The 21,958-nt window shown below is 36.4% G+C and overlaps 1 non-coding gene across 1 annotated transcript; it reads right to left on the bottom strand.

The window, feature by feature from the left end:
- Positions 1 to 21,540: 21,540 nt before the first annotated feature.
- LOC144235371 (small nucleolar RNA SNORD109A) lies at positions 21,541 to 21,607 on the bottom strand. The gene has a single exon (XR_013336194.1). It is a non-coding gene; the product is annotated as a small nucleolar RNA SNORD109A (small nucleolar RNA).
- Positions 21,608 to 21,958: the final 351 nt, after the last annotated feature.

The raw sequence follows: 21,958 nt of genomic DNA on the forward strand, positions 1-21,958 counted from the left end.
TCCTTTTTTCTCCTTTTCACTCTGGCAAATTCCCCGATTTTCTCTCTCTTTGTCACTCTTCTCTAATCTTCTCATCTCTGTCGGTCTCCACTATTTCTCACTTAAGAGATCTGATTTTTGAAGATTTCCTTCCCTTTTCTTTCTAATATCTCCCTTATGACACCCATTGATTCCCAATGATTTTAATTCTCTCTTTCTCTTTTACCTCATCTAATACAAGCTGACTCTACAGGATTTCCTTTTTTAATTTTTTTTGATCTTTATTTATTTGAGAGAGAGGGAGAGAGAGTGCCAGTGGGGGAGGAACACAGAGAGGGAGACACAGATTCCAAAGCAGGCTCCAGGCTCTGAGCTGTCAGCACAGAGCCCGGGGCGGGGATTGAACCCATGAACCAAGAGTTTATGACCTGAGCTGAAGTGGGATGCTTAACTGACTGAGCCACCCAGATGCCCCTGACTCTACAGGATTTCTTTGCTCTCCTTTTATTTCCTGCCTCTGCCACCTGCCTATTCTCCAAAATTTTCTTCTTCTTTCTCCTTTTTGTTCCCCTTCCCCTTAATATGTCAATTCTAAATATTTTTATAAGATTTATATTGGCAGTTAAATAAAAAGTAAGCTCAAATTTACATTCTTACTGTAAGAGCAAAATTAAGATGAATTTCCTCATTTACTTCACAAATGCAGTATATGTAAATGAACTCAAAATCATATATTGTCACCAGAAATTATCCTTATTTCAAGTTACAGAAAAATAAAATGAATCAAAATAGTAATTAAACAAGTATAATTGTAAACTATCTCATTATCATAGAAACAGTGATCTGAAAAAAATGCCTGGGACACAAGTTGGGGAGATTATTTGTTCTTCTCAGAGTGCTTTCCTGAGAAGCACTGTGTGCAAAAACTTCATTCTGGGGATAAAGAAGCTGGCTCATGTGATTTCTTTCCCATATCCCTCAGCATAAACACAGAACCACCTGCGGTAGGCAGCACAATGCCAACACTGGCTGCCTAACTTGCATACAAGTTCCACACACCTGCATTCTGTCACTACTACCCTTCTCAGTCAAGCTTACCTCAGTCCCAGCACAGTGGGTATCTTCTTTAGTAGACGAGCAAAAACCCGACCCACAATATTTTTCCTGACCTGAGAATCCTGCAAGTCTTCCGTTCTAGTAGAAGTAATATCAGGTCTAATTTAACAAGCAGACCAGATCACACCTACTTAAAACACCACATTCTAGCCAAACACCAAAACTGCTTTCTGCAAGCAAGGAGACCCTCTCAGTCAACAGTTCTAAGGAATAGAGTAGTCAAAACACAACACTAGAGCACATGCAGCACACACCAGAGACACTTCTTTATGAAGATCTCTTCATAAAGCCATTACTCTCAGGAGCAGGAAACATAACGGGCTTTCCTAACACAAAAAAAGAAGACAGAGACTTAGACAAATGTCAACACAGCAGAACTCATTCTAAATGAAAGAACAAGATAAAGTCACAGCCAGATCTAAGAGAAACAAATATAAGTAACATGTCTGATGAATAGTTTAAAGCAACAATCATAAGGATACTCGCTTGACTTGAGAAAAGAAGACTTCAAGGGAGCTTTTACCACAGACATAAAGGAATTAAAAAAGAATCAGTCAGAAATGAAAAATTCAAGAACTGACTTTGGAGATATGCTTGATGCAAAAACACAAGGCTGGAAGGAGCAGAGAAATGAATAACTGATACAGAAGACAAAACTGTGGAAAACAATGAATCTGAGCAAAAAAGAGAAAAAAGAGTTATGGAACATGCAAATAGACTTAGGGAACCCAATGAGTCCATCAATGTAATAATTTTCATATTATAGGAGTCTTAGAAGAAAAGAAAAAAGGTGCACAAGATTTATTTGAGGAAATAATAGCTGAAAACTTCCCTAATCTGGGAGAAGGAAACAGACATCTAGATCCAGGAGGTACAGAGAACTCCTATTAAAATTTCAAATAGCAGGCCAACCCCTAACACCAGAAAAAAAAAAATGGGAAAGGCCACAAGTACGTGGAGGTTAAACAACATTCTACTAAACAATGAATGAGTCAACAAGGAAATCAAAGAAGAAATGAAAAAATAAATGGAAACAAATGAAAATGAAAACACAATAGTGCAAAATTCTTGGGATACAGCAAAAGCTGTCCTAAGATGGAAGTATATTGTAATACATACCTAGCTCAAGAAGCCCAAAACAAAAACAAAAACACCTCAAAAAACAACACCTTATACATAAAGCAGCTAGAAAGAGAATAACAAACAAAGCCTAAAACCAGCATAAGGAGGGAAATAGTAAAGTTTAGAGCATAAATAAAGGGTATAGAAAAAAATAGAACAGATCAATGAAATCAGGAGGTGGTTTTTTAAAGAATTAATAAAATTGATAATCCCTTAGCTAGAGTAATCAAAAAGAAAAGAAGTAGGACACAAATAAATAAAATCACATGAGAGACAAGAAATAACAAACACCACTACAGAAATACAAACTATTACAATAGAACATTGTAAAAAAATTATACGCCAACAAACTGGACAATCTGTAAGAAATGAATAAATTCTTAAAAACATATAAACTACCAAAACTGAAACATGGAAAATAGATTATTATGTGGGCAGACCAATAACCAGCAAAGAAATTGAATCAATAATCAAAAATCTCCCAATAAACAAAACTCCAGTGCCACATATCCTGATTGAATTCTACCAAACATTTATCTATCTATCTATCTATCTATTTATTTATTAAACTAAAGTTAGTCAACATACAGTTTAGCATTGGTTTCACGAGTAGAGCCCAAAGACTCATCACTTACCTACAACATCCAGTGCTCACCCCAACAAGTGCCCTCCTTAAAACCCATCATCCACCTACCCCATTCCCCCACCTCCCCTCCAGCACCCCCCAGTTTTTTTCTCTATATTTAATAGTCTCTTATGGTTTGCAAGATGTGGTCTACATATTCCTTGGAATATTACTTGGCAATCCAAAAGAATGAAGTCTTGCCACTTGCAAAAGCATAGATTGAAATAGAGTGCATTATGCTAAGTGAAACATTTATATTTTTTATGTTTTTATTTACTTATTTATTTTGTGAGAGAGCACAAATGGGGGAAAGGAAGAGAAAGAAGGGAGAGAGAAACCCAAGTGAGATCCCATGAACTGGGAGATCATAATCTGAGCCAAAACAAAGAGTCAGATGCCCAACTGACTGAGCCACCCAGGTGCCTCTCTATCAAACATTTAAAGAAGAATTGATACCTATTCTTCTCGATCTATTCCAAAAAAAGAAAAGGAAGGAAAACTTCAAAATTCATTCCATGATATCAGCATTACACTGAAGCCAAAAACAGATAAAGACTCCAGGGGAAAAGGCCAATATGCCTGATGAACATGAATGCAAAAATTCTCAACAAAAGACTAGCAAATTGAGTCCAACATTATATTAAAAGAAGCATTCCCATGATCACGTAGGATTTATTCCTGGGCTGTAAGAGTGGTTCAGGGTTCACAAATTAATCAACCTGATACATCAGTTTAATAAAAGAAAGGATAAATACCACATAATCTTTCCAATAGATGCAAAAAAAAAAAAGCATTTGAAAAATTACAACACATATTCATGATTAAAACAAAAACTCAAGAAAATAAGAATAGAAGGAACATACCTCAATACCATAAAAGCCATGTAGGAAAAGACCACAGGTAATATCCTCAATGGGGAAAAACTGAGAGCTTTTCCTCTATGGTCAGGAAAAAGACAAGGACGTCCACTCTCACCACTGTTATTTAACATAGCCCTGGAAGTACTAGCCTTAGAAATCATACAACAAAAAGAAATAAAAGGCATCCAAATCAGCAAGGAAGAGTAAAATTTTCACTATTTGCTGATGACATGATACTGTATGTAGAAAAGCTGAAAAATGCCACCAAAAAACCTGCTAGAAGTTAAACCCCAATTCAGTAAAGTCACATGATGGGAAATTAAGAAATCGATCACATTTACGTTTGCACTAAAAACAATAAGATACTTAAGAATAAAACTAACCAAAGAGGGGAAAGACCTGTACTCTGAAAACTATAAAACATTGATGAAAGAAGTTGAAGAGGATACAAAGAAATGAAAAGACATTCCACTCATGGATTGGAAGAACAAATATTGTTAAAATGTCTATACTACTCAAAGCAATCTATACATTTAATTCAATCGCTATCAAAATGCCAACGGCAGTTTTCACAGAGCTAGAATAAACAATTCTAAAATGTGTATGTAACAAAAGACCCTGAATAACCAAAGCGAACTTTTTATTTATTTTTAAATTTTTTAAACATTTATTTATTTTTGAGAGACAGAGAGAGCCAGAGCATGAGTAGGGGAGGGGCAGAGGGAGAGGAAAATATAGAATCTGAAGTAGGCTCCAGTCTCTCAGCTATCAGCACAGAGCCCCATGTGGGGATCAAACCCATGAATCGTGAGCTCATAACCTGAGCTGAAGTTGGATGCCTAACCCACTGAGTTACCAAGGTGCCCCTCCACCCAAAGCAAACTTGAAAAAGAAAAGCAAAGCTGGAGGCATCAAATTCCAGACTCTAAGCTGTATTACAGAGCTATAGTCATCGAAACAGTATGGTACTGGCAAAAAGTAGACACACAGGTCAATGGAACAGAATAGAAAACCTATAAATGGGGGCGCCTGGGTGGCTTAGTCGGTTACGCGTCCGACTTTCGCTTAGGTCATGATCTCGCGGTTTGTGGGTTCGAGCCCCACGTCGGGCTCTGTGCTGACTGCCAGCTCAGAGCCTGGGGCCTGTTTCAGTCTGTGACTCCCTCTCTCTCTGACCCTCCCCTGCTCGCGCTGTCTCTCTCTCTCTCCTAGAAATAAAAAAAAAAAACAAAAAACATTAAAAAAAAAAGAAAACCTATAAATGAACCCACAACTATAAGATTAATTAATCTTTGACAAAGCAGGAAATAATATCCAATGAAAAAAGTCTTTTCAACAAATGGTGTTGGGAAAACTGTACAGCAAAGTGCAAAAAGATGAAACTGGACCACTTTCTTACATTTTATTAAAAAAATCAAAACAAAAAAAGACCCTCAAAATGGATTAAAGATATAAATTGAAACCATAAATATTCTAGAGGAGAACACAGGCAGTAACTTCTTTGACATCAACTGTAACAACTTCTTTCTAGATATGTCTGCAGAGGCAAGGGAAACAAAAGCAAAAATAAACTATTGGGGCTTTACCAAATAATAACAATCAACAAAACTAAAAAGTATCCTGTAAAATGGGATAAAATGTTTGCAAATGACATATCTGACAAAGAGTTTCCAAAGTATATAAAGAACTTATAAAACTCAACACCCAGATGACTGGGGAGACTTAATCAGGTTAAGCATCCCACTCTTGATTTTGACTCAGGTCATGATCTCAAAGTTGTGGGATTGAGTTCTGTCTCAGGCTTCATGCTGGGTATGGAGCCTCCTTAGGATTCTGTCTTTCCCTCTGCCCCTCCCCTGCTTGTGTGCTGTCTCTATAAATAAATAAATAAATAAATAAATAAATAAATAAATAAATAAATAAATAAATAATACCAAAAACCTGAACACCCAAAAAGCAAATAATCACATTTTAAAAAGTGCAGAAGACATTAATAGACATTTTTCTAAAGAAGACACCCAGATGGCCAAGAGACACATAAAAATGTGCTCAACATCATTCATCAAGAAAATACAAATCAAAACCACAATGAGATATCACCTCACAGCAGTCAAAAAGGCTAAAATTAATAACACAGGAAACAACAAATGCTGGCAAGGATGTGGAGAAAAGGAAACAGTCTCACAGCATTGGTGGTAATGCAAACTGGTGCAGCCACTCTGCAAAACAGCATGAAGGTTACTCAAAAAATTAAAAAGAACTACCTTGTGATCCAGCAATTGCACTACTATGTATTTATAGAAAGGATACAAATGTATTAATTCATAGATACATGTACCCCAATGTTTGTAGAAGCATATTGAACAATAGCCAAATTATAGAAAGAGCCCAAATTTTCATCAACCAATGAATGGATAAAGTAGAGTTGGCATATATATAATGAAATATTACTCAGCCTTAAAAAAGAATAAAATCTTGCCATTTACAATTAAATGGATGGAGCTGGAGGTTTGTTCTAAGTGAAATAAGTCAGCCAAAGAAAGACAAATACCTTATGATTAGACTCATATGTGAAATTTAATAAACAAAACAAAGGATCATAGGGGGTAAAATAGAAAGGAAAACCAAGAAAAAGACTCTTAACTATAAAGAACAAACTGATGGTTACCAGAGGGAGATGTGTTTGGATATGGTTTAATAGGTAATGGGGATTTAGGAGTGCACTCTCTGTGATGAACATCAGGTGTTCTATGAAAGTGTTGAACTACTAAATGTGACAGCTGAAATTAACATTAAACTATACGTTAATTAACTATAGTTTAAATAAAACTTAATATAAAAATAAGAATATTAGAAACTTTCCACACTGAATCACAAGGAGAAAATAAAACCTTAAAAAACAGAACAGAATATCCCCAAACTATGGAATAACTACAAAAATTGTAACATAAACATATTAGGGATATTGTAAGAGGGACGAAGGAATCAGAAATATCTGAAACAATAATGACTAAGGACACTCACCAAATTAAAAACAATTTAATGTTTATCTATATGAGAAAGAGAGAGAAAGAGGGGGCAGAGCACGAGCAGGAAAGGGTAAGAGAGAGAGGGGGACACAGAATCCAAAGGAGGATTCAGGCTCTGAGCTGTCAGCACACAGCCCAACATGGGGCTCAAACTCACAGACCATGAGATTTTGACCTGAGCCGAAGTCAGACACTTAACTGACTGAATTCCCCAGGTCCCCCCACCCACCAAATTAATGTCATACACCGAACCACACATCCTGGAAGCTTAGAGAACACCAAAAAAGATAAACGCGAAAAACACTACACTATGAGATATTTTTTTCAAACTCCAGAAAAGCCAAGATTAAAATAATATATCTTGAAGTAATCAGAGGGGAGAGATTTTGTCTGTAGAAGAGCAAAGATAAATGTTACACCAACTTCTCCTCAGAAATCTTGAAAACAAGAAAAGTGAAGTATTTAAAGCATTGAGAGAATAGCAATATCAAGTTAGAGTTCTGCATGTAGTGAACTCATCTTTCAAAAGTGGAAATGAAATAAACACCTTCTCAAACAATCAAATACCGAGGGAATTTGTTGCCAGTAGACCTGTCTTCCAAGAAGTGTTTTAAAAAAGATCTTTAGATACAAGGAAATTAAGCTAGAAAAAGAATGACAACTTCTCTATGGTAACACATAATATGTGTTAATAATATGGTATTGTATACTTGAAAGTTACCAAGAAGAGATTTTAGGCATTTTTAATCACACACATATGTGAGTTCATTTTGTTAACTATGTGAGGTGATAGGTATACTAATTACCTTGATCTTAGTTATCATTCTACAATATCTGTGCATGTCCACTCATTATGTTTTATACACAACTGCATTTTTCAATTATTCCTCAAGAAAGTTAAAAAAAGAAGAAGAAGAAGAAACTGAGGTCTAGATAAAGAAAGGAAATGGGCACCTGGGTGGCTCTGTAGGTTGAATGTCAGATTCTTGATTTCAGCTCAGGTTATGATCTCAGGGTCATGAGATCAAGCCCCATGTCAGGCTTCATGCTGAACATGGAGCCTGCTTAAGATTCTGTCTCTCTCCCTACCTCTCTCCCCTGTTGTGCAAGCACACACTCTTTCTCGGTCTCTAAAAACAAACAAACACGAAAGAAAGCAAGAACAGTGGAGAATGAATAAGTGGAGGTAAAACAAACACCTTAATTTTCCTTATTTGATCTAAAGATCGAAGTTTATTCAAAATGAATAGTAACAACAAGGTATTTGATCATGCATGCTATTCTTGTGTGTTTTGTGTGACTTTCCTTATGTATAAGTAAAATGAATAGCAGTAATTATATAAGGTATAGGAAGGAGGAATTAGAAATATTTTATTATTATAAGGTACTTGCAATATCTGTGAAATAGTATAGTGTTATTTGAAAGTGGACTTAGATCAGTTCTAAATATATATTACAAACTCTAGGGAAATTACTAAAAAAAAGTTTAAGAATAGGTTTCAACCTATTCTCCATTTCAATGCCAAAAGGAGAAAAAATAATTATATAAAATGCTCAGTTAAAACAACAGAAGACATAAAAATTGTGGAAGGCAAGAATAGAAACAAATAACAAGGTAACAGTAAAAAGTATGGTAGATATGACTACATCTTTTTCAATCACTTTAAACATCAATAATATAATCATATAGAGAAAATCCTAAGGACCCCACCAGAAACTGCTAGAAGTAATAAACAGATTCAGTACAGTTGCAGGATACAAAATTAACACCAGAAATCAGTAGCCTTTCCATATGCTAATAATAAAGTTGAAGAAAAAGAAATTGAGAAACAACATCATTTAGAATTGCATCAAAAAGAAAAAAATACCTAGGAATAAACTTAACCAAAGAGGTGAAAAACCTGTATACTATAAAAACAATGATGAAAGAAATTGAAGAAAACACAAAGAAATGGAAAGCTATTCTATGCTCCTCGATTGAAAGAATTAATATTGTTAAAATGTCCACATTACCCAAAACAATCTAAAGATTCAATGCAATCCCTATCAAAATACCAACATTTTCCACGAAACTAGAACAAATAATACTAAAATTTGCATGGAAATACAAAAGACTCCAAATAGCCAAAGGAATCTTGAGAAAGAAGAATAAGTGTGGAAGTATCACAATTCCAAATTTCCAGATACATTACAAAACTGTAGTAATCAAACTCTATGATTCTGGCACAAAATGAAACATAGATCAATGGAATGGAATAGAAAGCCCATAAATTGACCCATGTTGTCAATTAATCTATGACAAATGGAACACAAATATAGAGTGGAGAAAAAGTCAATCTCCTCAATAAATGATGTAGGGAAAATTGGATGTTAAAAATTGAATGTTAAAAAAATAAAACTGAACCACCTTTTAACAGCATGCAGAAAAATAAACTCAAAATGGATTAAAGACCTGAAAACATAAAAATCCTAGAAGAGAACATGAGCAGTAAATTCTCTAGAATTGGATGTAGCAGTATTTGTCTAGCTATGTTTCCTAATGGGGAAACAAGAGCAAATTTTATTGGGGCGCCTGGGTGGCTTAGTCAGTTGAGCGTCCGACTTTCGCTTAGGTCATGATCTCGCGGTTCGTGGGTTCGAGCCCCGCGTCGGGCTCTGTGCTGGCTGCCAGCTCAGAGCCTGGAGCTTGTTTCAGTCTGTGACTCCCTCTCTCTCTGACCCTCCCCTGCTCACGCTGTCTCTCTCTCTTTCTCTCCTAGAAATAAATAAATAAAAAACATTAAAAAAAAAAGCAAATTTTATTTATTGGGACTATATCAAACTAAAAAGCTTTGCACATCAAAGAAAACCATTAACAAAACAAAAAGACACCCATTGAATGGGAGAAAATATTTACAAGTGATGTATCTAATAAGGAGTTACTATCCAAAATATACAAAGAGAGTGGGAGGGGGCAAGATGGCGGAGAAGTAAGGAGCTCCGTACTTGCACTCGCACCCATACATCACACGGAAAAGATCTGAAGCCATTGGAAACCTTACAAAACCTGAGAGATTGGGAGAAAAAGGACGCAGAATCCACTGAAAAAGCCTTCTAACGTGAGTGCGAACTGGGGAAGATAAAACCGGGGCCAGTATCGGAGACTCCAGGGTGGGAGGAGATCCCCCTCTACCCTCTACGGNAAGGGTGCAACCAACTTTGGCTGCGCCCCCGGCGCGGGGAGTTTACACGCCCAAAAAAGTGAGGTGTATCGCTTGGTTCAAGAAGGGACTAGAGCACCGTCACTCTCCTCCCCACAACCGCCAAGGCAGAGGTCCCGCCTGAGGCATTGGATCACGCCACGTCCACACCTGCTTGAGAGCTGCCCTTCTCCCTTTTTTTCTTTTTTTCTTCTTTCTCTTTTCTCTCTTTTTTCCCCAGAACACGGACCTAATTAACTGGTCGCCAGCTTGCTTAAACAATCACAACGAGTCCATTCTGTAGATGTAAATTCTACACCTACCAACACTTTCATCTCTTTCTCTCAGGAGTAATTAGACTATATAGTTTCTCTGGATAATACCAGCATCCTTCTCTCACCTATTCAACCATATTCTACCCTTTACCTCTTTGAAAAAAGCTTCTTATCCCTTCTGCCTGTTCATTCTATTTCCAATTTTGCTTCATCCCCGCCCTGTCTTTTCTCTCTTTCTCTATGCTCTTCAACCAGCACTGCATACACACGGCTATTTAACTGTAGCTGGGAAATCCAGGTATATGCTTTAAACCGTTCTTTGTCCATTGGTTTTCTTCTTTTTTCCTTTTCTTTTCTCCTTTATGACCATTTTATGTATTTTATATCCCTATTATCCGCCTTCCCTCCTCCGTCTTTCTTTTAACTTTTTCGTTTTCCCACTCGCTTTTCATGTTAGTTGAATTGGCCTGTGCGTTTGTGTGCTCCTGCTCCCTGTGTGTTTGTCTGTCTGTTTTCTTTTCCAGGGCTACCTCAAGAAACAAGCCAGAGTACACAAGGTGGAGAGTCCCAAATATCACTACGAATAGGAAAATAAAATAACCAAGGTCCCAACAAGAGAGACCAGGGGATACCATTCAAAANCATATGGAAGTCTACATCCTTAGGTCATGGAATTCACTTTCTTCTCAACTGTGCATGGCACAATCTCCAAGATAGATCACATACTGGGATATAAAGCAGTCCTCAATAAATAGAATTGAGATCATGCCATGCACACTTTCAGATCATAATGCTATGAAACTCAAAATTAATCACAGGAAGAAGTCTGGAAAAACCTCAAAAACATGGATGTTAAAGAACACCTTACTAAAGAACGAATGGGCGAATTAGGCAATTAGAGAATAAATTTAAAAATATATTGAAACAAGTGAAAATGAGAATACAACAATCCAAACTCTATGGGATGCAGCGAAAGCAGTCCTAAGGGGAAAGTACATGGCACTCCAGGCCTATTTCAAGAAATTAGAACAAGTGCAATTGCAAAATCTAACAGCGCACCTAAAGCAACTAGAGGGAGAGCAACAAGAGCACACCATACCCGGTAGAAGAAAAGAAATATTAAAAATCAGGGCAGACATAAACAACATAGAAACCAAAGAAACAGTATAACAGATAAATGAAACCAAGAGTTGGTTTTTTGAAAAAATAAACAAAATTGACAAACCTCTAGCCAGGCTTCTCAAAAAGAAGAGAGAGCACTCAAATAGACAAAATCATGAATGAAAATGGACTGATTACAACCAACCCCTCAGAAATACAAGCCATTATCAGGGAATACTATGAAAAAGTATATGCCAACAAATTGGACAACTTAGAAGAAATGGACAAATTCCTAAACACACACTCACTACCAAAATTCACACTGGAAGAGAGAAAACCTGAACAGACCAATAACAAGTGAGGAAAACGAATCAGTTATCAAAACTTTCCCATCAAACAAGAGTCCTGGGCCAGATGGCTTCCCTGGGAATTCTAGCAGACATTTAAAACAGAATTAATACCCATTCTTCTCAAACTGTTCCAAAAAATAGAAATTGAAGGAAAACTCCAGGCTTGTTTTATGAAGCCAGCATCCCTTTGACTCCCAAGCCAGACAGAGACCCGGCAAAAAAGGAGAACCACAGGCCAATATCCTGGATGAATACAGATGCAAAAATCCTCAACAAGATCCTTGCAAATCGAATCCAACAGCACATAGAAAGAATTATCCACCAAGATCAAGTGGGATTCACTCCTGGGCTATAGGGCCGGTTCAGTATTCGCAAATCAATCAATGTGATACATCACATCAACACAAGATAAAAATCATATGATCCTGTCAATACATGCAGAAAAAGCATTTGACAAAATACAGCATCCATTCTTAATAAAGACCCTCAAGAAAGTCGGGATAGAAGGAACTTGTTTAAACATCATAAAAGCCATCTATGACAAGCCCTCAGCTAACATCATCCTCAACGGGAAAAAACTGAGAGATTTCCCCCCGAGATGAGGAACACGACAGGGATGTCCACTGTCACCACTGTTGTTTAACATAGGGCGGGAAGTCCTAATATCCGCCATCAGACAATGAAAGGAAATAAAAGGCATCAGAATTGGCAAAGAAGAAGTCAAACTTTCACTTTTCGCAGACGACATGATACTCTACATAGAAAACCCGACAGACTCCACCAGAAGCCTACTAGAACTGATCCAAGAATTCAGCAAAGTGGCAGGGTACAAAATCAATGTACACAAATCGGTTGCATTTTTTTACACCAACAATGAAGCAACAGAAAGAGAAATCATGACACTGATCCCATTCACAATTGCACAAAAAATCATAAAATACGTAGGAATAAACGTAACCAAGGATATAAGAAATCTATATGATGAAACCTATAGAAAAATTATGAAGGAAATTGAAGAAAACACAAAGAAATGGAAAAACATTCCATGCTCATGGATTGGAAGAATAAATGTAGTTAAAATGTCATTACTACCCAAAACCATCTACACATTCAATGCAATCCCAATCAAAATTGCACCAGTATACTTCTCAAAACTAGAACAAACTCTCCTAAAATTTGTATGGAACCACAAAAGACCCCAAATAGCCAAAGTACTATTGAAGAAGAAAACCAAAACGAGAGGCATCACCATCCCAGACTTTAGCTTCTACTACAAAGCTGTCATCATCAAGACAGTATGGTATTGGCACAACAACAGACACATAGACCAATGGAATAGAATTGAGAACTCAGAATTGGACCCAAACGTGTACAGCCAACTAATCTTTGACAAAGCAGGAAAGAATATCCAATGGAAAAAAGACAGCCTCTTTAACAGATGGTGCTGGGAGAACTGGACACCAACATGCAGAAGAATGAAACTAGATCATTGTCTCACACCATGCACAAAAATAAACTCAAAATGGATAAAGGACCTGAACGTGAGACAGGAAACCATCAAAATCCTAGTGGAAAGAGCAGGAAACAACCTCCTTGACCTCAACCGCAGCAATTTCTTACTTGACACATACCCAAAGACAAGGAAATCAAGAGCAAAAATGAACTACTGGGACCTCACCAAGATAAAAAGCTTCTGCACGTCAAGGGAAAGAACCAATAAAACTAATAGGCAACTTACGGAATGGGAAAAGATAGTTGCAAATGACATATCAGATAAAGGGCTAGTATCCAAAATCTATAAGGAACTCAGCAAACTTCACTCCCAAAAAACTAATATTCCAGTGAAGACATGGGCAGAAGACATGAACAGACACTTCTCCAAAGAGGACATCCAGATGGCCAACAGACACATGAAACGATGCTCAGAGTCCCTCCTTATAAGGGTAATACAATTAAAAACCACACTGAGATACCACCTCATGCTGATCCAAGTGGCTAAAATGAAAAAATCAGGACACTCTAGATGCTAGAGAGGATGTGGAGAAACGGGCACCCTCCCACACTGTTGGTGGGCATATAAAATTGTGCAGCCTCTCTGGACAACAGTGTGGAGGTTCTTCACAAAATGAACAATAGAGCTCCCCTATGACCCAGCAGTAGCACTGCTAGGAATTTACCCAAGGGATATAGGAGTGCTGATGCATAGGGGCACATGCACCCCAATGTTCATAGCAGCACTCTCAACAATAGAGAAAATATGGAAGGAGCCTAAGTGTCCATCAGCTGACAAATGGATCAAGCAGAGATGGTGTATTTATACAATGGAATATTACATGGCAATGAAAAAGAATGAAATCTGGCCATGTGTAGCAACATGTATGGAACTTGAGGGTGTTATGCTTAGCGAAATAAGTCAGGCAGAGAAGGACACACACAATATATTTGCACATATAGCTGTATTAAGAGGAATTTATTGGAGGACCATGAGGGAGTAGATGGGGAAAAATAGTTGGGGTGAGGGAAGGAGGCAAACCATGAGAGACTCTTGAATGCTGAGAAAAAACTGAGGGCTGATGGGAGTGGGGGATGGGGAAGAAGGGTGATTGGCATGGGGAAGGGCACTTTTTGGGATGACACTGGGTGTTGTATGGAAACCAACTTGACAATAAACTATTTAAGAAAAAAATTATGGACCAGACATATTACTTTTTCTCCTTCACTTAGATCTCTTACTGTGATTTTCTCTTGTTCTTCCATTTGTCACATATTCCTTTGTCTCCTCATTTTGTCTACCTCTCTGTGTTTTTCTGTGTTATGAAATTTGTTATGTCTTCTGTTTTTGTAAGTAGTAGCTTTGCAAAGAAGAGGTCCTTTAGTTCCATGCAGTGCAGTGTCTTCTGTTTAGCAGAACCTGTCATTTTAGCTCAGTCTCCTATGCATGTTGCTTGAATCCTGCTATTGTGTCTGAGTCACTTTTCCTTTCAGTTCAGACACCTATACTGACTTCTTCCCTGTTGTGGGCTCTGCTTGCTGTCTTTGATGTTAGTGAGACTCAGGGAGGCCAGCTCTGAGGTGATGTCACACCAGAAGGGCTCAGGGATGGGGTGTCCATGTTAGCAACTTTTGCACTGAGTCTCTAGTCCTTGATCCGATCCCCAGAAGCATGTTGGCTGCTTGGATATGGCAAACAGAGTCAGTGGCTTAGCAGGGTGTGTGTGGCCTTAACAAAATGCATGCTTAACTAAAGGCTGAGGCAAGTAGGCTTGGAGTGGGTGAGCCCTCGAGAGAACTTGTGGGTGAGGTGCTTTGCTAGAAGATTAGGTAGAAGATTAGTTGTCTGTGCAGTACTATACCCTGCAGGTGTCTCTATGTTTATATCAGGGGGTGGGAGAGGAAAAAGGCACCTGCCAGCTCCTTTGTTTCTAGAGAATTCCCCCAATACATTCTAAAATCAATGTAAACAGATCTCCCTCCCTTTATGCAAGCTGTCACTTCAATGTTGTCTCTCCTTGGGCTATTGTCTTTTTAAGGTCAGATATCAAGCTATCAATGGCCTTACCAGTTTATCCAGTGCTGAGTTGGCTGACTTCTAAAATTCTAGGCTCAAATTCCTGCTGGCTATACAAATTCATGGAATTCAGCCCCTCTAGTTTTTAAAGACAGACATTATGGGTTTTGTTTTCCCCATGTGAGCTCCCTGTTGCTTTTCTCTGTTTGCTATTGCAGCTCCTTCTTTCCTTTGGGCACATCCAGACCACCATTTCTACCCTTTCTAACTTTTCTGGTGTGCTTCTTCCATGCTTTTAATTGTGGAGTTTGTTCTGCAAGTCTTTGGATAACTCTCTAGTTTATTTACTCAGATGTGAGTGATATCTACTTGTAAACATAAGATGAGGTTGGGGCGCCTGGGTGGCTCAGTCCGTTAAGCATCTGACTTTGGCTCAGGTCATGATCTCACGGTTTGTGGGTTCAAGCCCCTCATCGGACTCTGTGCTGACAACTCAGAGCTCAGAGCCTGGAGCCTGGAGCCTGCTTCAGATTCTGTGTCTCCCTCTCTCTCTGCCCCTCCCCCATTCATGCTCTGTTTTTCTCTATCTCAATAATAAATAAACATAAAAATGGGATGAGGTGAGTTTAGAGTTCTCCTACTTTGTCATCTTCCAATGCTTCATTCATAACTGAGTTATTTTCATACAGTGTTCTTATTTATGCTATATTAAGACAGTGAACAACTAGCTTTAGTTTATTGAAGCTGACAGTATGGTGATTTCATAAACTTCTTCAGAGCCACTTATGTATGGTGATCGTACAGCTACAGATATGGAAATGTTGACACACACACAAAATATAACAGACTAAAAGAGGCTTCAGAAACTGATTTTCAAAATTTACCACTTAGATTATTTGAGCAAAAATTAATCTACACCAAACATCACTCTATATAAACTTGATTTCAGAAACTTTGTCTCTCTTCTGTATCCTAAGCAACATTCTTCCACATTTGTACAATAGTATTACTATCAAGTGCTCATCTGCTCATTTAATCCCTAGACCTCGCTTTATATTTTTACTTGATCTGCACTTAAAGTTCCTTCTTTAATTTTTGCCTCCATTAATATTAAAAGACTATTTTTTCTATTTAGTGACATTATTTGTATTACACACACACACACACACACACACACCTAATCTCCCTAGATAAAGAAGTCATATCAATACTTTAAGGCCCTATGTATTTTTCCAATTTTCTCTTAAATCATCATAAGCCAAACCAAGAGCATGATTACCACACTGCAGTATCTATTCCATCATGCCAACTTTGTTATAATCTCTCAATGTGATTACATTTTTTTTTGTAAATAAGGAAGTAAGTAATGAGGCCACTACATACTTAGGTTGGCCTGGAGAAAAGACCTTGGATTTATTTTCAAACAGTATATTTAGAAATTATTGACAGAAAATAATTGTGAAATATTATGTGCAAAGAGATTTTAACCTGTTATCCCTACTTGGAATGAATGACCTGAAGCCTCATTACAGAGTTGGCTAAGACATGTTTGATATGTAAGACTGATTCAACATGACCCTAACTGTATATATACAAAGTGCACTGACAACTAGATAGCCATGTTTCTCTGTATCAGGTGTACACACACACACACACACACACACACACACACACACACACACACGTAGGGTTCCCTATGAATACGTCATAAAATATTTATAGGGTGGTTGATGCAAAATAAATACACTGATCTAACAATGTATCAGTAACTGTTAGATCTCTCAATGAGATGACATTAATCCATTCTGCATATTATATTCTCTAGACTTCTATAAAGCTAAGTAAACATTATGCTAAATTAAAATTCTCTATATCCTGTGTGATTAATTTATTGCTTTATTCAAGTACCATAACTTATACCTTTATATTTATTTTCTTATTCATCCACTCTCAATTATACATTACCAGCACTAAAGACAAATAAATGAAAAGAAAAACTCATACAGCAAATGTAAATCTGCTCAAATTTATCTGAAGAGAAACAAATAGAATGCCAGAATCTTAAAAATTCCTACTATGAAAGTTATCCTGATTATTTTTTTAGGGGAACACATTTTAGTAGTGTAATAAATCTTGTCCTCCATTGTCATCCTTGCATGTATTATCAGAATATAGGTTATTATAAATAAAAATTTGGGGCGCCTGGGTGGCTTAGTCGGTTAAGCGTCCGACTTTCGCTTAGGTCATGATCTCGAGGTTCGTGGGTTCGAGCCCCGCGTCGGGCTCTGTGCTGACTGCCAACTCAGAGCCTGGAGCCTGTTTCAGAGTCTGTGACTCCCTCTCTCTCTGACCCTCGCCTGCTCACGCTGTCTCTCTCTCTCTCCTAGAAGTAAATAAAAAGCATTAAAAAATTAAAAAAAAATTTATTGAAGATATAGGATTTATTCAATGTTTTTTTCAGAACATCTGAATATTAGAATACAAATTTTGCTTTGCAATAAATAATAATATTTAAGTGATTAGTAATGAATGTCAATCTTGGTATAACTGTCAATGTAATGTTATGATTTACTGAAAATTTATGTTTTTTTGCGAATATAACTTATTGTCAAATTGGCTTACATATGACACCCAGCGCTTATCTCAACAAGTGCCCTCCTCAATTCCCATCACCCATTTTCTGTCCCCCCCCACCCTTAGTTAATTCCCTATATTTAAAAGTCTCTTGTGGTTTGCGTCACTCTCTCTCTGCTTAGAAGACCATGGAGGAAGGGAAGGTGAAAAAATATATGAAAATGTATGTGTTTAAAAGAGAACACTCAACATATCTTGAAGACATCAATCTTTAGGTCCCAAGTAACACATTACCAATATTAGACAATATCCCTAAGAAATGTATTAGCTAATATTTGGGCTAATTTGATGAGATATTTTATTTCATTTTAAAACTGTTTTAAACATTTATTCATTGTTGAGAGACAGAGAGAGACAGAGCACAAGCAGGGGAGGGGCAGAGAGAGAGAGAGAGAGAGAGAGAGAGAGAGAGAGAGAGATAGGCATAGAATCCTAAGCAGGCTCTAGATTTTGAGCTGTCAGCACAAAGCCTGATGCAGGGGTCTAATTCACCAACTGCGAGATCCTGATCCAAGCTGAAGTCAGACGCTTAACCAACTGAGCCACCCAGGCGCCCCATATCTTATTTCATTTTTTAAATGTTTATTTATTTTGAGAGAGATCAGGGAAATGGGAGGGAGAGAGAGAGAGACAGGGAGAGAATCCCAAGTATTTTCTGCATTGTCAGCACAAAGTCTGATGCAGGACTTGATCCTACCAATTGTGAGGTAATGACCTGAGCCATAAATCAAGAGTTGGACACTTAACCTATTGAGCCACCCGTGCCCCTGAGATATTTTAAACTTTCTATTAAAATATACTATATGTGTAAAAAAAATATATATATATACTATATGTGTATAAAAGTGCATGTATGAAAATTGTACAGATCAAAAAATTTGCACCATCCAAACCAATTAATCAAGACACAGAACAATACCCAATATTACAGGCATTGCAGAAACCACCCAGTTATCTTGTTTCCATGACTATCTCCCACAAGACTTTCCATGAGTAACTCATTTTCAGATCATAGATTAGTAAATATTCAAGTGTTATCGATGAGATAATTTCAAAATACAACTACCTGACATGTATAGAACACCCCATCTACAATTATATAAGTACATGCTAATGTGATTATAAGTGCAACTGGAGTATTTATTAAAGTACGCCATACCTGGGGCCATTACAGAGATACAAAATTATTCTAAAATAATAAACATCAACTCAAAGTATGTTTTTTCATCATATGAAATTAGGTTAGAAAGGAGTAATAAAAGTCAAGAGAAAAAGCCCAACTTCCTGGAAATTAAACAATGCCCTTCTAAATAATCCATAATTCAAAATATAAATCAACATATAAATTAGAAAATATATTTATATGAGCAATAGAGAGGATGGAAATGCTAAACTTGTACTCATGAAACTAAAAAGTGGTTACAGGGAAATTTAGAGTGAAAAACAATATATTAGAATTGGGGAAGGCTAAAAAATCAATAGATTCTATTTTAAAATAATCTAGATAAGGATAAATAATAATCCAAACGAGTATAAGGAAAAGTTAAAGAGGTTAAGAGCAGAAATCAGCAAAATAGAAAGCAGACTTAAAAGAGAAAAAAACAAAAAATTATAATTTGAAATAATTAATATGATTGAAACCCTCCTGGCAAGATTAATCAAGAGTGAGAGATAACACAAACATGAATATATATAAGACATACAAAATAAGAAGATATTACTAAAAAATTAGGATAATGAATTTGATGTTTCAAATACAATGTTCATTTGACTAGTAAGAATCTTGAGCAAATGATTCAGTCACAGAGGTAAATTATATAATCACATTTTTATAGTCAAAAAATAATGAAAAAAGTGAAATACATTTTCAGAAGAGTTGCATTTGGGGTAGGATGCAGGAGCTGGTCATAGAGAAGATTCTATTGTGTTATATTTTTCTTCTATGTCTGAATTCTGTACTATTGTAGTATAATAATATGGACAATTTACTGCATAGATATGAGGCATCAATGTGCTGTTTAGATTGAGACAGTAGCACCAACTCCATGAACCTGTGAATCTACTAATGATAACAAATATACAAGTAAGGGTGGGAATGTAAACTGGTACAGCCCCTCTGGAAAACAGTGTGGAGGTTCCTCAGGAAACTAACAACAGAAGACCCAGCAATAGCACTATGACCCAGCAATAGCACTGCTAGGAATTTACGCAAAGGATACANGCTGCTTTAATTAAAAAAAAACAAGTAAGGGTTTGTGAGAACCCCCTTTTTCAATAAAAATGTGTCCTATTGGCCCTGCTATATGTTGCCTGTTCAAAGGTTTATTAATGATTGAGGCTCTAGAGTCATTTCAATAGATGGCAGAGATCATTTCCTCTGTGATCTATGACTATTTCTTAGTAGTTACTGAGTTCTTTAGAATTACCTCCTATGTTCCTGGAGAATAAATATAAATTAAAAAATACATAATAAATTAATACAAAAGTAAGAGTCCTTTATAGGAGTTGTGACAGAACTTTGTCAAGAAAAAATTTACCTTTTCTTAAAGCATTAACCGGTAGGTCCCAGGTAACACAGAATCTTCAACAAGGCTTGCCAGGAAATGTAGAAACCATTTTTTCTTAAAATGCATATTTCAAGTTTTAGTAAGAATAATGATATGATATTTCCATGTTGCTCCATTTGATGTATCCAATATAATATCCTTTTAAAGCATATACTAGTATTGAAAAATGAACTATTTTGTGTTTGAAAATAATTGTGAATTTTGTCATATAAAAACTTTATAGTCTTGAAGAGATCTAACAAAATTTCACATACAGCCTTCATGTTGCAAAACTGAGAAACAATTCAAGTCAGTCCTCAAAGATTAAAGTAAAAGCAGAAATGTAATGCAGTGTGACCACAAAGGATTTATAAATCATGTAGTTTCTATTGTAAAATTTCAATAATTAAATAAATGAAGAAACTCTGATAATATTTTAGCATATTTGGATTTCACTGTAACAATTTTTTACCTAATCTGAGACTGCCAAAAAATTCTCTAAAACTACATATTTTCGTCAAAGCAGAAAATAATTACAATGAAAGAACAAATTATAAGGGTACAATAATGTAGATAACCCTGATGAGAGTCTCAGTGAGGAAAATGACATATTATAAAAATAGCTATCTGAAAGCTTCTGAAAAGATGAACACAAAGGTCCCAGGACCTGGCACACAGAATATGACATAGGAACTTCAACGGATCTTTGTTTAGTTACTCACCTCTATTCCTTGAGGTGGAGAACCTGATTCCAATCCTATCTCAGCAAAACATGACAGAAAGAAAAGCAAAGATAAAGTATCAGAAAATATTCAACATCAAAATTAACAAAAAAACTAAAATTGGTTCCATTGTCATTATTTAATATAGGCATACTTTTTTTAAATTTTAGTCCAAATGGGAATTTCAGTACCCACCACTGTTGCTTCTCTCCTTATTAATTCAATCATAATTATTACCTTATTTTTACTCAGGAACATATTTTCTATATACAATATCTCGCTACAGCTGTGTGTTCAAAGTGAGAAAATGTAGCAAGTCTGGGATCACTGATCATATCTAAAGGTGCATAGTGCCTCATAAAATAAGACACAAATGACCTTTTCTTGGAAAAAGATAAATCATACTAACAGTGGTATTGTGTTGGCACTGAGGGCTCACTAAAGATAGCCAGGCTCTGAGAGTCTTATTTGTTCTAGTAAAGGGCAACTCATCTGGACCTCAGATTGACATCTGGAATGGGTCCCTCAGCATCCTCAGACAATTGTGCTCATCATTGATCCAGGCAAGCACCCTCCCAACAAATAAACATTTCCATAGCCAGGCTTATTTTGTGCAGGTTTGAATAAAGAATAGTGAACATGTAGTAGATATTTTATTTAGTATCTGAATAGTAGAATTCATATATATATTCATATATATACACATAAACATATATATACATATAGCATTAAAATACTACCTTTATTATAATAAATTAGATAAGATATATTGGGAATATATAAAACCCTTTAATCAACTAAATTTTTATTTATTTTTTATTTTTTTATTTTTTTAAATTTTTTTTAAGGTTTTTTTAAATTTATTTCTAGAGAGAGAGAGAGAGAGCGTGAGTAGGGGAGGGTCAGAGAGAG

The sequence above is a fragment of the Crocuta crocuta genome, unplaced genomic scaffold, assembly GCF_008692635.1.
Source record: "Crocuta crocuta isolate KB4526 unplaced genomic scaffold, BGI_CrCroc_1.0 scaffold493, whole genome shotgun sequence".
NCBI lineage: Eukaryota > Metazoa > Chordata > Mammalia > Carnivora > Hyaenidae > Crocuta > Crocuta crocuta.